An 11,934-nucleotide genomic window follows, 5' to 3' on the forward strand; every position below is an offset into this window, starting at 1 on the left:
TCAAAAATCCTTGTTAATGAAGCTAATCCTTGGGATGCCAGTTACTTTTTGGCCCCCATGCAATGCTCTTTTCTTCTCAAACATTGTACAGTATCACACATGATTAACCACATCCACACAGCAGAGAGGGAAAACGAACTTTCTGGGCAACATTGTACGGATTGCTTGCCAATTTAGGGTGGAGCAACGAGTGTGAATTTTACCTTTGAAAAGGAAGCTGGTTTCTGCACGCCCAGGTGCCTTCAGTGACAAATTATTACGCCAGTCTCCTGATTAAAGAAAGCCAATCCACTGTATAAGTTTTAACCAGCTAATTTGCATAAGGGCACACACACTACCTCCAAAGTAAGAAACATCTTCTCTTTGCTCTTCGATCAGTGGTGGGGAATCTCTGGCCTGCCAGCATGGTCAGCCATCAGGAGCGATGGGAACTGGAGGCCAGGAACACCAGAGGGCCACAGGTTCCCCACCCGTTTTGGATGCTTCTGAGCACAATTCAAAATGTTGGTACTGACCTTTAAAGCTCTAAATGGCCACCGGCCCTGTATACCTGAAAGAGCATCTCCATCCCCGTCAAACTCTGAGGGCCTCCTGGTGGTTCTCTGCCTGCAAGAAGTGAGGTTACAGGGAACCAGGCAGAAGGGCCTTCTCGACAGTTGCACCCTCTTGTGTGGAACTGCCTCCCATCAGATATCAAGGAGAGAAGACATCCAAAGGCAGCCCTGTATAGGACTTTTTGACGTTTGTTTGACGTTTTATTATGGTTCTGTATGTTCTGGAAGCCATCAGAGTGACAAATAATGAAATTACCGTGGACGCTCGGGTTGCGAACCTGATCAGTGCGGGAAGCACATTCACAACCTGCAGCGTCCACAACCCGCAGCGCCACATGTGCGCACACGTGGGTTGCAATTCAGAGCTTCTGTGCATGTGCAAAGCGCGATTTAGGCGCTTCTGTGCAAGCGCCGAAACCCGCAAGTAACCCGTCCCGGTACTTCCAGGTTCAGCATGGTGCGCAACCCGAAATCGCGCAACCCCAGTGGCGTAGCGTGGGTTGTCAGCACCCGGGGCAAGGCAAGTATTTTGCGCCCCCTAACCCGTGGATTTTAGCACACAAGTCTCTTCTGCTAGAGAGCTGCGAGTGCGAGCCCCCCCCCGATGGTGCGGCCGGCCCCCCTGCACCCCCCACGCTACGCCACTGCGCAACCCAAAGCGTCTATAACCTGAGGTTACAGCCCCAGCAGTGTGAGGAGAGGAGGGTATGTGCTTAACCCTTCTCCCTAACCTGATCCCCTGCCTCCCCCTCCCCCCCAAAAACTCTGCTGTTAACTTTCCTAAACTGGGTTTCCTCAATGCATGTACTATATTGCATAAGTTCCCATGGAAAAGTGATGGGGAGGGGGAAGGCATAAGCCCCTTCCACACATGCTGCTTCTCCTCTTCAAAAATCACCGCCGCCACACCCCCACACCCCCCACAGTTGTTTTGAAGCCGAGAAGTGGCCAGAGTTTCCAGATCTGTGTTTGCTACTGAACACACAAGTTGGTCCATAATTGTACTGCTTCGTGTGTTGAAGGCGGCTACCCTCTGCCATGCCAAAGCCACAGCTAGGGCTGCACAGAGCTATTCTGGCTGAAGTTCATGGCCAGCAGCAACACTGGCTTTACATTAAAGCCTTCAGTGAGAGAAAGTTTCAATTAGCACGGAGTGCCACTTATGGGAAGGGAATGTAACTTTTAAAAACCTGAAGAGCCAGCTGCTCACACTAATAAAAGGCTCCCTACCCCTCTCTGCTCCTCTTTTTATTTTTATTTGTTAATTTAAGATGGTGCCAACTATTTTGATGCTGCTGGGAATGCATGCTGCGGTTGTTCTAGCTGCTAACCTTTGATTGTGAACACGCCACAAGGAGAAAACAACATTCAGGGCAGACGGATTTCTTAGCACCGTATACACAATTTGGCTTTCTGCTCCAGCATTTTGCAGAATCATCTCCACTCATTATTCATATAGCATTTTGGGTCGCAGGCATCCTGATTCATCCGCTTTAATGTCCCTGTGCATTATTAAAAAGGCCCATTTTGCAGATGAAAAGCCAAATGGCTGAGAGAAAGCAAATTGCTCAAGAGCACAGAGAGACAATACAGCTTAGCTGGCTTTCGATTCCAGTACTCCCAGGTTCTTGTGCAAAACGCTGATCACAGGATTCACCACCCATTGTATTTGAAGACAAAGGCTGTGTGTATATTACTGGCTTAAAATGCACCGAGGTGCTTTGCTGGAAGTATTTTTTTTTTGCTGCATTTCAAATGGCATGCTCATCACTGTGCACATCAGTCAAGCTGCACATGTTTCCAAGTTGCCCAAAGTTGGTCTGCGCCAGTAGGCAGAGAGGTGGCATGGATGCTTTCATGTAGCTTTTCAAATCGGATTGAAGCTGGTTTTGAGGGGAATGCATCAAACTACAGTATTCTTCAAGAAACTGCAGGGTAGATGTAAAGGTAAAGGTAAAGGGACCCCTGACCATTAGGTCCAGTCGTGGCCAACTCTGGGGTTGGGGAGCTCATCTCACTTTATTGGCCGAAGGAGCCAGCGTACAGCTTCCAGGTCATGTGGCCAGCAGGACTAAGCCGCTTCTGGCAAACCAGAGCAGCGCACGGAAACGCTGTTTACCTTCCCGCCAGAGTGGTACCTATTTATCTACTTGCACTTTGACGTGCTTTCAAACTGATAGGTTGGCAGGAGCAGGGACCGAGCAATGGGAGCTCACCGTTCAAACCGCCAACCTTCTGATTGGCAAGCCCTAGGCTCTGTGGTTTAACCCACAGCGCCACCCGCGTCCCTTTTAGGGTAGATTGTGGCTAATGCCATGTGCATACAGCTTCACAAACCAGAAGGGGGGAAGAGGGAGGGACATGGGATGCAGAGCAAATAAGAGCGTGTACACAGCCAAAGACAAAAGAATTCAGACTTGCAAAAAATCTATGGCACTCTTGTTGCTTACCTTTATGATAAGCCTTATGCTGAGTCAGACCATTGGGACACCTGGTTCAATATAGTCTACAATCATCAGCTCTCCAGGGTTTCAGACAGGGAACATGCATTGCAGAAGTTTGGACTAGACCATCTTCATGGTGACTTCCAATTATACAGTTCTATGATTCTGTTATTTCCAGCCCTACTTGGAGATGCCGGGATTGAACCCAGGTCTTTCTGCATGCAAAACAGATGCTCTGCCTCTGAGTTATGTCCCTTCCCCATAACACCGGTTTTGAAAGACCTACATTGGCTCCCACTACGTTTCTGAGCACAATTCAAAGTGTTGGTGCTGACCTTTAAAGCCCTAAACGGCCTCAGTCCAGTATACCTGAAGGAGCGTCTCCACCCCCATCGTTCTGCCCGGACACTGAGGTCCAACACCGAGGGCCTTCTGGCGGTTCCCTCACTGCGAGAAGTGAGGTTACAGGGAACCAAACAGAGGGCCTTCTCGGTGGTGGCACCCGCCCTGTGGAACACCCTCCCATCAGATGCCAAAGAGATAAACAACTACCAGCGTTTTAGGAGACATCTGAAGGCAGCCCCGTTTAGGGAAGCTTTTAATGTTTGATGCATTACTGTATTTTAATATTTTGTTGGAAGCCGCCCAGAGGGGTATAAATAATAAATTATTATATTATTATTATACATATTGCTGTTGCTTTTATATCAGCCTCGTATTTAACCACCATAGGCACCTAGGTATACTCTGCAGCAAATAAGCAGGCTGGAGGCAGAGGAATCGATGACTCCAACCTTCCTAGACCAACTTGGTGATAGCCACCAAGAAAGGAAAGTCTCTTTCTCCACAACCATCACAGAAATGCTGCAGGCTTTTGAAGGAAGAGCAGATTGTTCTATCGCTTCTCCAACAGTTTGCATTGCACACAGAATTTCCTTTTCTTTTCCCCCTTTATATTAGTCTGCTAAGAGGCTAGCAGTCTGTGTCTCCTTGCTGTCCACGGAGGATGCACAGGGATTGTAACTTTTGTGGGCTTATTTACAGGTCTGCTTTTATATAGCTATAAACCAGGGATGGAGAGCCTGTGGTCCCCCAACAGAATGTTGCCCTCCAGGCCTTTCAACCTGACCCTTGGGACTTTCCCCAGGCCATGTTCCCTCCCCAGATTTCCCTGAGTGTTTTCACCTGGCTGGAAAGTTTCCTTCAGATCTGATAATGCCTGTTTTATCTGGCTAGAGAATGAGCAGCTCACCAATAATATTCTGTCTGTTTTGGGGAGAATCTTCCTCTCCAACTAAACAGTCACTCCTTCTCCCTTCCCTATGTGCCACTTTGCTCCCAGAAATCTTCTTTGCAGACTGTCAAAAGTAGCCATGAAGGTAAAGCAATTCATTTATTTCTGACTCGAGGGCACAATTTCACCAGGACAGTCTCCAGCATAAGCTCCGTGGAAACATTCATGAGAATTGCTCAAAGGCCCGGAACAATTGCTTCAGAAGATGTCCCTAGTTAGATTGCCCTCTTTAATTCCAGAGCGTTTTCTAGCCAACTTTCAAGTTTTTATTTCATAAGGCACATCAAAGAGAGAGGAAATAACAACTGGGATGCATTGTGCCCACGTTCCCCTCCATTGCAGCCGTCTGCTGGGCTAAATGCAGAGCATCACCTGCAGGATGGCAGCCACGCCCAAACACTCCCATCGCCCTCGGGGTTGCGTTCAGATCTTGCAAATTCAAGTCCTGTAGAAGTTGCGCCCCTCAAGCCAAAAGGCTGAAGCATTTTTTTTTAAATCTAGATTTGGGATAAGTTCGCCATACGACAGTTCTGACAAGAGTGGTCCACTTGCTTGCTTTACTGTAGGGTCGACCTACAAAATCCAGACTAGAATCATAGAATCATAGAGTTGGAAGAGACCACAAGGGCCATCGAGTCCAACCCCCTGCCAAGCAGGAAACACCATCAGAGCACTCCTGACATATGGTTGTCAAGCCTCTGCTTAAAGACCTCCAAAGAAGGAGACTCCACCACACTCCTTGGCAGCAAATTCCACTGTCAAACAGCTCTTACTGTCAGGAAGTTCTTCCTAATGTTTAGGTGGAATCTTCTTTCTTGTAGTTTGGATCCATTGCTCCGTGTCCGCTTCTCTGGAGCAGCAGAAAACAACCTTTCTCCCTCCTCTATGTGACATCCTTTTATATATTTGAACATGGCTATCACATCACCCCTTAACCTCCTCTTCTACATTATGGCACAGAACAAGCACGCCAGGAAAAGGAACTATGCACTAAGCCAAATGACACAAGAATTTGTTTAAATGCTGCCTGACGGTTGCTTTAGTCAAATTGGGTATTTGCAGAGTTGGCCCTACCTTCCGGCAGAGATCGCAGGTGACAGCTGCTAAGGGACTTGGAGCTGACGGAGCTCTGTTGTCCATGCAACCAGTCCCACACACCCCCAAACACAGTGGAAGATCTATTTAAAGCCCATTTAAAACATGGTTTCTACCCCAAGGAATCCTGGGAACTGTAGTTTGAGCTCTGGGTAAACTATAGCTCCCAATATTCTTTAGGAAGAAGCATGTGCTTTATACATATAGTGTCAATATGACCCAAGTGCCAGCCCAGCTAGTTTCTGTTGCAGTTGAGGGCAGCAAACTGTATCATTGCTTGCTCAAAATGAACTTTGAGTTTAAATGAGATTTCAGAGGAGAATTGCCCTGGGCCCGTTGTTGTTCCACATCTTTATAAATGACTTGGATGAAGGAATTGAGGGGATGCTCATCAGATTTGCAGATGACACCAGACTGGGAGGGGTAACTAAGGCTGCAGAAGACAGACACATAATTCAAAATGACCTTAACCGATTGGAGAACTGGACGCAAGCTAACAAAATGAATTTCAATAGGGACAAATGTAAAGTTCTGCACTTAGGCAGGAAGAACCAGGTGCACAAATATAGGATGGGGGACACCTGGCTTACTAGCAGTACATGTAAAAAAAGGATCTAGGGGTCTTGGTGGACCACAAGCTTAACATGAGTCCACAGTGTGATGCAGCAGCCAAAAAACTAACGCTATTCTAGGCTGCATCAACAGAAGTATAGTGTCCAGAACAAGGGAAGTAATAGTACCACTCTATTCTGCCTTGGTCAGACCACACTGGGAATACTGTGCCCAATTCTGGGCACCACAATTTAAGAAGGATGTTGACAAGCTGGAACATGTGCAGAGGAGGGCGACCAAGATGATAAAGGGTCTGGAAACCAAGCCTGATGAGGAACGGTTGAAGGAGCTGGGTAGGTTTACCCTGGAAAACAGCAGACAAAGGAGATATGATAGCCATCTTCAAATATCTCAAGGGCTGTCACGTGGAGAAGGGAGCATGCTTGTTTTTTCCTGCTCAGGAGGGTAGGACTCGAACCAATGGCTTCAAGTTGCAAGAAATGAGATTCCGACGAAACATTTGGAAAAACTGTCTGACAGTAAGAGCTGTTTGGCAGGGGAACGGACTCCCACGAGAGGTGGTGGACTCTCCTTCCTTGGAGGATTTTAAACAGAGGTTGGATGGTCATCTGTCATGGTCATCTCTAGCTTTAGCTGAGATTCCTGCATTGCAGGGGGTTGGACTAGATGACCCTTGAGGTCCCTTCCAACTCTAAAATTCTATTACTCATTCTAAGAACATAGGAATCTGCTTTATATGGAGCCCATCTAGCTCAGTGTGGTCTACGGGGATTGGCAGCGGCCGTCTCGGATTTCAGGCAAGGAGTCTCTCCCAGCCTTAATTGGAGATGCCAAGGACTAATCCCTGAACATTCACAGCATGCAAGGAAGATACTCTTAACCACTGAGCTAGGGCCCTGTCTACATACCTAGATTTCCTGCACCACTAAGAAAGTGAAACATGGCTACTTCAGGTTGTGTTTTTTCACAAGTTGGAAAAGGGAAGTTATTATATTCCTTATCAATTAATTATTATTATTATTATTATTATTATTATTATTATTATTATTATTATTATTATTTTCTTGTTTACACCCTGGCCATCTGGGTGGCTTCTAGTAAAATATAAAAAATAATATGTTAGACATTAAAAACTTCCCTGAACGGGGCTGCCTTCAGATGTTTTCTAAAAGTTGTGTAATTTTTTATCTCCCTAACATGGAGGGCATTCCACAGGGAGGGTGCCTCTGCCAAGAAGGCCCTATGCTTGATTCCCTGTAACTTGGCTTCTAGCAGGGAGGGAACCACTAGAAGACCCTCAGAAGTGGACCTCAGCTGAACGATGGGGGTGGAGATGCACCTTTTTGCAGAATAAACATCCTCATTAAGCGCCTCTTGAACTCTGGTGCAATGGGTTATTGCATCTGGCTGTTAACCAAAAGGTTGGTGGTTCAAGCCCACCCAGGGACAGCTGTGGGCAAGATTCCTGCATTGCTGGGGTTGGACTAGATAACTCTTGGTATCCTTTCCAACTCTATGGTTTTATGAAATCTACGGAACTCACACAAAAACCTGTAATTCTCACGGATTTCCTTAGGAGCAAATAAAATAGCTCACAATAAATTATTGCTAAAACTATTCCTAGGCCCCAGCACATGATTAGGCCTCCTTTTCACCCTAAAGGTTTGTCAGAATTCAGCATTTATGCATGCATGCAAATTAAATAGCCTGCTTTCACCAGAAAAGGACTAAGGGTAGTTTATGGCAAGCGATAGAAAAAATATATATAAACCAATGTTAAAACTGCAAAAATGTAAAGGCAGCCCACACCAGTAAATTGGGGTGGGGGTGGGGAGCTGGTAAAAGCCATTAAAAGGATTCCACATACCAACAAAACCATGAGAGCAGAGGTTTTATACCTGATTCTGGAAAGATGACGCCAGGTGAAATCTCTAAGGAGAGAATTGCACAATTTCAGTGCTACCACAGAAAAGCACCTCCCTCCAATAGTTACCTGTCTAACTTGAAAGGGGGGGTAACTTAGAAGGGCGCATGAAGTTCTTAACTGAGGAGTAGGTTCATATAGAAGATGATCCTTATTCTTCAAACCCAGGCCACTTGAAGCAGGCATGACTGACAGCACAATCCAAACCCAAAATCCAGCACGGTGTGAGGATTTGTGTTTGCTGCTTCTTGGGCTGCCTACGTTGCTGTTAAGTCCCCCGCCCACCCCCTGCAAAAAAAGGAACATGGTGGGGGCATGGCAGGAAATGGGGCAAGGAGAGACTTGCACCTATTCCAAACCCTATTCAGCTTGGTCACAAGACCTAGGGTCCAATTCATAAAACATAGGCCCATGCTCACCTGCCAGCTCAGCCAGCAGCACCCCCTCGCAGAGGCTCCTGAAAAGCTTTTGGAAAAGGAGCAAGTTACAATGGCTTTCTCTATATTATAAGAATCAGAATCAGACCAAGTACTGTCAACACTGACTGGCAGCACCTGTCCAGGGCTTCAGGCAGGGAGCATTCCCAACCCTCTGTAGAGGCACCAGGGATGGAACCCAGGACCTTTCACATGTAAGGCACAGTCCCTACCACAGCAATAGCTTGTGTCCTTCCCACAAGCTATTGCTGAACTACAACTGCCATTAAACCCGACCACTGGTCATGCTGGCCGGGCATGATGGGAGTTGTAGTTCAGCATCTGGTGGCCACATCAGCGTGGCCACATCAATTTAAGGCTTTTGAGGACAAAAGTAGAGCTTTGAATTGAGCCCAGAAGAAGTGAAGGCAGTAAAGATATTTTAGTACGGCTGGATTAATGTTCCTCGCTCTCCTAACAGGGCTCTGCTGACTTCAGTTCCAATTTCTGGTAACCAAAATCTGATTTCCTTTCTTTCTCCTCCTCCTCCACCCCACTTTCATGGGTTTTCTTGATGCCTTTACTGTCATGTAAACAGAAACTCCTTCCACGATAACGCTTGAAAAGAGCAAGCAACATCAAGCCTGTCTGCTCTCATCCCAATGGGTGTGTCAAGCATTTCTCTTCCAGCGAGGGTATGAAATCTCTTTTACCACCTTTGGAAGCTGCAAGAGCCTGACTAAGGGAGTAAATCCCACTGAAGTCCACATGGCAAGGTTTGGTCGTAGCCCTCTGTAAAGCCTAGAATCTGAAAAGTTTCACCAAATGCCAGAAGAGGCTGCCTCTCCTTACCAACATGCCCCTAATTATATTGTAACTTTCTGGAGATTTTAATTCTAAGACACGTTGGGAGCCAATCTTAGTTGAAATCAGGGTATAAATATAAACACAGACTACTTGAAATATATGTACAACTCTGTAGCCTCGTATGGAGGTGCTCAGATTCTTCCAATACTGATGAGAACACAGAACAGCCATCTTGCTGAAGCCTATCAGGTCTAGCTTAGCAATAGGAAACTGCAACTGTGTACACACTATATATTTGAAGCTCATGACTCCCCACTCCCAAAAATCCTGGGAACTGTAGTTGGTTATGGTGCTGGGAACTGTAGCTCTGTGGGGGGTAAACTACATTTCCCAGGGTTCTTTGCGGAAGGATTTGTACTTTAAATGTGAATGCCACTCCTTTCTGCTTCATGTAGGCTGTTAGTAAAGAAAGATGGCTTCTTACACTAGTTTAATCTGGATCGACAGGAAAAAAGGAGGCTGGGCAGGGGAGCAAGTAAAGGCAACTATCCTTCAGTGAACTTAATTGATCAGTTTATAGTAGCGTGTGAGAATCTATTGTGTTCCAGAATCTCTCAGTAGGGGGGCACCTAGATTTACCAAAAGCATCCTCAAAATCAGCCTACCAGGAGCCCTCCAGATGTTTGGGACTACACCTTCCATTAGCCTCAGCCAACATGGCTGTATGATGACACAGGTGGCATGATGGCTAATTAGCAGATCTGCCCCAATCAGCCAAGCATCATATAGTCATCCTAGCTGGGGCTGATGGAGGGCTCCTGGTTGGCAGAACATTGGTAGGTGTGCTACTTGCCATGCAAAGCATGAAAAAGGCACCCCTGCCAAAATCTCATCTATACCTAAATTAAAAAGTATGGGAATCCTCCCACCCATTATTTTATCTGGTAACGCTATAAGGAAAAGGAAAAACAAAACTAAGGACTTCGCATATGCTAGAAAATGTTCTCCACGTCAGATAGACTTCACTAACAGTAACTAGGCTGTAGAAATACCTATGCAATAGGACAATGAAAAATACCTATGTCGGTAGTAACCTAGATTTAAGTTTTAGCTGTGCTGTGATTAGTTGTTAGAAATATTACCTCCCCACATACCCACCCACACTGTACTTTGTTCCATTTCTAGGTCACTCACCAAGGCTCCTGGATCCAGACTGTTTGGGGAATCCTTGGATTGAACTGTATTATTATCCAGTATTATGATTTTAGTGCCAATTGCCTTCCATTAAGAGTTTGGGTGTAATCCTTGACGCCTCCCTTTCCATGGAGGCGCAGGTTACAGCAACAGCCAAGGCGACATTTTTCCACCTTCGCCGCATCAAGCAGTTGGTCCCTTACCTTTTCCGCCCCGACCTGGCCACAGTGATCCATGCGATGGTCACCTCCAGGCTTGACTACTGTAATTTGCTCTATGCAGGGCTGCCCTTGAAGCTGTCCCAGAAACTCCAGCGGGTGCAGAATGCTGCAGCGAGGCTCCTTACAGAGTCTCTGCCATGGGAGCATATTCACCCAGTGCTTTTCCAGCTGCACTGGCTCCCGGTGGAGTACAGGGTCAGATTTAAAGTTTTGACCTTTAAAGCCCTTCACAGCCTAGGACCCTCGTACCTACGGGACCGCCTCTCCTGGTATGCCCCATAGAGGACCTTAAGGTCCATAAATAGCAACACCCTAGAGGTCCCAGACCCTAAGGAAGTTAGATTAGCCTCAATCAGAGCCAGGGCCTTCTCAACACTGGCTCCGGCCTGGTGGAACACTCTGTCTCATGAGACCAGGGCCTTACGGGATCCGATTTCTTTCCACAGGGCCTGCAAGACAGAGTTGTTCCACCTGGCCTTTGGCTTAGAATCAGTTTGATTCCCTCCCCCTCTTTCTTTTTCCTTTCTCCTCCTGTGAAGAGGCTGCATCCTAATGTTTTAATGTTGTATTTTAATCTTTTTAAAATTGTATTTTAATCAACTTGTTTTTATTATTGGTTGTTAACCGCCCTGAGCCCGATCTTGGCTGGGGAGGGAGGGGTATAAATAAAATTTTTATTAATTATTCTTATTATTAGAGAAGTGGCCTTTTTTTCATTCCAGATATAGAAACCACATTCAGCCACCTAGTCTTTCATTCAAGAATCTTCCTGTTAAACCATCCCAGCAGGACCTTGTCAATTTTACCATAACATCAGTTAAACCCGAGTTTGCTACAGCCTTTGATTTCACCATATGTGGACAAGATCAGCTCACAACAGAGTTCTTCTGCTCCATTAGCTAAGCAGTATTACAAGCTGTTAACGTTAAATATTTTACAAGGGTCACCAGCAGCAGTTGGGAAGTTATTACTTCATGAGAAACTAGGATCTCCACAAAATAGTTCTTACGATTAATATTACCCAGCTTGGTTTTCTTTTTGCTGTTCTGACCCCATTTGTTTCATCCCTTCAGAGAGATAAGATACCAAAACCAGTTTATGAAAGCATTTGCATCTGGCTCCACCCTGTTAGCAAACTGTTTTTATGCTGTTGTCAGCTCCTGAGCTGGTTTGATTACATAGTAAAGCTAATTATAAAGGAAAGCTCCTCTATTAAGTATTCTTTTTAATAAGGCTCTTTAGTTTCCCTGATGTATGAAACCAATTAGCTCTGGACTCTGCCAGAAGTAAAACACTTAAGCTGTTGAAAGGATCTATGTTTTATGACATTAGACCAGATGGCAATTGTGCAAAAATCTTTAACCCCGTGATAATTTTTAGTTTTAAAGATAATCAAAGCAAGACTTAACTGC

At 45.9% G+C, this 11,934-nt stretch overlaps 1 protein-coding gene and 1 long non-coding RNA gene across 2 annotated transcripts in view; one reads left to right on the forward strand and one right to left on the reverse strand.

Moving 5' to 3' along the window:
• LOC310677960 overlaps window positions 1–11,934 on the forward strand; it is a 288,527-nt gene that overhangs the window by 204,168 nt on the left and 72,425 nt on the right. The window lies entirely within an intron of this gene.
• The window catches only part of PPP1R36 (protein phosphatase 1 regulatory subunit 36), a gene marked incomplete at its 5' end in the record, with an annotated part of 67,631 nt that overhangs the window by 30,294 nt on the left and 25,403 nt on the right, over window positions 1–11,934 (reverse strand). The window lies entirely within an intron of this gene.

The sequence above is a fragment of the Podarcis tiliguerta genome, assembly GCF_965153285.1.
Source record: "Podarcis tiliguerta genome assembly, chromosome: 1".
Taxonomy (NCBI): Eukaryota; Metazoa; Chordata; class Lepidosauria; order Squamata; family Lacertidae; genus Podarcis; species Podarcis tiliguerta.